Source organism: Cynara cardunculus (genome assembly GCF_001531365.2).
Source record: "Cynara cardunculus var. scolymus isolate 2C chromosome LG 13, CcrdV1, whole genome shotgun sequence".
Taxonomy (NCBI): Eukaryota; Viridiplantae; Streptophyta; class Magnoliopsida; order Asterales; family Asteraceae; genus Cynara; species Cynara cardunculus.
In genome coordinates, this window is record NC_037540.1 from 32,709,728 (window position 1) to 32,713,897 (window position 4,170).

Here is a 4,170-nt window from a genome sequence, read left to right on the forward strand (position 1 = left end):
AAATAGTAAAAAGGGACATGTATTTTATATGTAACTTTTCCTTACTATTATTTGATAAGACAACTTTCTTTATGTTGTCTTGTTATCATCAAATAGGGGGAGATTGTTGATCCTCTCTCTCAGTGATTTGATGATAATCCCTTTTCACTTATACATTGTATTTCTGTTTCTATCTTTTCAGTTCCAGCGATCATCACTGAGCCTGTTCAGTGATCGCTGAAAAACTTGTATTGTAATTCAATCAGAGACAGCGATACTTCAAGAAGACAACACTCACACCAAAGAACCTTCAGCCAAAGTTGAAGACTGAAACTGAAGATTAGAGACTGACGGGTACGTGATTACAAGCGGTACTCAGTGTTTACAAGCCTGTCTACATATGTGTGAAAACTGCTCAAGCCTCAGCGAATACTTAAAAGACCTCCAGGTTGTTCTAGCATTCAGCGATCAAAGGAAGCTTGCTAAGCACGATTGTTCTTGTCTTGTCCTTATGCACACAAAGGACAAACCTATACCCTTTCTAAATGTTAATACAGTATGGAGCCGACTTGTTGACTCTTACCCACCAACTTTAGGTAAGGATGTCTGCTCATGAATAGGCTTTTTGTACAAGCCTTCCTCTTAAGGACAAGCCTTCCTCTTAAGGCATGACACGCACTGTAACCCTACCATATTGCATTAAATGAACATTTAATGCATTAGGTATAAATAGAAGTGTTTCTTCTCCATGCAGAGTGCGTGCGCAACACACTCTCTTAACTTAATTCTTACTTTAAGCGTTCTAGAGCTTAAGTAAAAAAAAATCTTTACAGCATTTCTTTTCTCATTTGCTAAGATTCTGTGTGTAACCAAAGATAGTTTAGATAGGTTTTCTTACCTTATCTTTCAGCAAACAGTCTTGTAAAATTTGTATTGATCTTCTCTTATCAATATACATTTTAAATTTAAAAATACTATGTTTGTATTCATCCCCTCCCCCTTCTACAAACTGTTATGCATATCTTGTAGACCCTCAAGGGACCAACAATGTCTTCTCACAAACACGTATTACGATTTAATGGAAGTTAGTTGGGCTTTAATTGCTCTATTGGGCTTTAATGGTTCTTATTGAGTTTTTTACATGATCTATTGGGTTTTAATGTATCTATTGGGCTTTATTTGATCGTATTGGAATTCAATGGATCTATTGGGCTTTAATGGATCTGTTGAATTTTAATGGATGTTAGTTGAGCTTTAACGATTCTATTTGGCTTTAATGGATGTATTCGGTTTTATTTTGTCATATTGGGCTTTAATTGATCTATTAGGTTTTAATTGGTCGTATTAGGCTTTAATTGGTCGTATTAGTTGGTCTTTATTTGATCTTATTGGGCTTCGATGAATCTATTAGGCTTTAATGGATCTATTGGGTTTTAATGGATCTATTGGGCTTAATGGATGTTAGTTGGGCTTTAACGGTTTTATTGAGCTTAATGGATATATTGAGGTTTATTAGATCATATTGGGCTTTAATTGATCTATTGGGCTTTAATTGATCTATTGGGCTTTAATTGGTCGTATTAGACTTTAATGGATGTTAGTTGAGCTTTATTAAAAAAGTGGGTTTGATAGAGAAAATGAGAAAGGGCAAATCAGAAAGAATGAGGCTTTGAATGGTTTAGCTTAGCCTTAGATACAAAATGGTTCACTTGATTTTGGAGCCATTAAGAGGTTTTAATTTTTTTTACCAAACAAGGTGCAATTCAGATATTGCCTTTTAATTAAGATGCAAACAAATATCCTCTACTTAACATGTTAAATCATTTTTTTAATATTAAAGTAAAACCAAAGTAAATTACACTTTTGCTCCTTGTGATTGTCATCAACCATCAACTCCCATCCCTATGTTCAACCGATTACATTTTTAGTCATTGTGATTATTATTTTATTTCACTTTTCAAATTAACCCCCATTAAAAAGGTTCATTAAGTCAAGGATATTTTAGTCATTTTGTTCCTTTTTACTTTCTTTTTTTGTTTTATCTTTTTTTAAATAAATTAAAGGTACACATGCTTAAAGCATGTGTACTACCTTTTGATGCATCTCAACCATTACATCAAAATCAAGCAACAAACACCATCCTACTCCAGTCATCTTCTCTGGCAAAACCAAATATGAACCTAAACCATGCCGGATCTGTATATCTAGAGGAATTATTTATTTGAAAACCAAATATGGACCTAAACCATGACCTGATCTGAAAACCTAAACCATGACCAAACCATCTTCTTGGGGAAATGAAGGGTGCTCAGACACTGAAGGAAATGTATATCCGGATAACGCATGAACATCTTTAATACAACAACGAATTGTAGAGACACTTCTCTTTTATAAACTCTAAATCAGTTTCAAACAAATAGACAAAATATAAATCTAACAAATAATAACCCTAAATCAATTTCAAACTAAAAGACTCTAAATTGTATAAATAGTTATGTTGCCTCTAATCTTTGAGAAAATCCATGTGATAGTCAACAACTAGAACTTCAAAGTTTTGACAGATTAAAAATGATCAAGAGTTCAGATCTGTTCTTACACTTCTCACCATAACTTCAATTCTCACACGATCCTTCATCTATATATAGGGGCCTTCTTTTAAGAACTTGCTAATTTTTTAGATCTGTGAGATCTAATTTAAACCACAAAAAAATTAGATGGAAAAAGACCTAATATAGAATAAAACTTCTCTTTCTCTTTCCTCTCTCCTATCACCTATTTTTTCTCCAATATCTCTTATGTTCTCTATATATAACATACATGTACACACATAATAGAATATGACTAGTGAACACATTGTGAACACTTTCTTAAAAATATTTGTTGTCCCTAACAATGATCAATCTTCAATATAAATCCTAATAACCATGGCAGATCTGTATTTACAGTTAAGAATTAAAAAGAACATGTAGAGAGAGAAAGTCAACTCTTCCAATATGGTCAAACTGTATTTATGTATACTGATTTTATCAAATGAGCTCATACCAAAATTACAAGGAAATACCCTATTTATAGGGTCAAACAATACACATGGTCAAAATCAAACTTCTCTAAAGAAAAGTCAAACACGACGACTTTTCTACAATTATAGACAAAATAAACTTTCAAGACGAATACAATTTTACACTGATTTCCAGTCATAACATTCTCTTCTTTTATATTCAGACTTGAAAGAATTTGCACGCTTTGAGTCTCGTTTGAACTTTGAAGCTTTAAGCACATTACGTCTTCTTCAAAAACCAACTTCAACTCGAAATCTTTAGACAATCAATTGTTGAGAAAGATCTTCTATCATTCTCCCCCTTGAATGTAGAACAACGATGATCTTCTCTTTTAACGATGTAGATCAGAAACAATAACGATCTTCAATCTTCAGACAACAAATTCTAAACATTCTCTCCAATAATGAATTTCTTCAGATAAGATCACAAACATTCTTTTATAACGAGAAATCTCTATCAGTAAATTGTTGAAATGATGATCTTCACATTCAACAATTCTCACATTGTAGCATCGGAATAATCTTCATAATCATCTCCGGTCGCACTTCTTTTGAGTCTTTTGCCAATTTCGAACTTACTCCCCCTTGATCTTTACATCAGATTCCCCTTTAAAATGTTCGGAATTAGACATTTCATTCATTATTACATACTCCCCCTTATGATGAAATGAGAATCATTCCATCATACACAAGAATGAATGAAATCCTCTGCGTAAGCCGTCAATTCATGAAATTGTAAGTAGATCTTTTCAAATCCACTTATTTAATCTTTTCAGATTAAGGGAATGGGAAGATAACAGTCAATTTCAACGTATGAAATTGTTTTCAATCTTATAAAAAGATTGGCCTGTGAGTATAACAAATATATTCAGTACAACGGATGTACTGTATATATGAGACTTTTTGATGCTCATCTCACCAGGTCTTCCATTCAGTCATCGATAGCTTAAAAATAGCATATCTATGAATGTTTTGGCAAATTAACATATAAAATGCAAAATCTGTGTAGTGTAGAAAGATAAAGCAACTAATGCTTATGTTTAGGCTTAAAAAGACAAACCGTGTGGACTACACAAATTTATCAGACTCAATTAGTGATCAAAAAGACTTGAAGGGGGGACATATATCCTTCT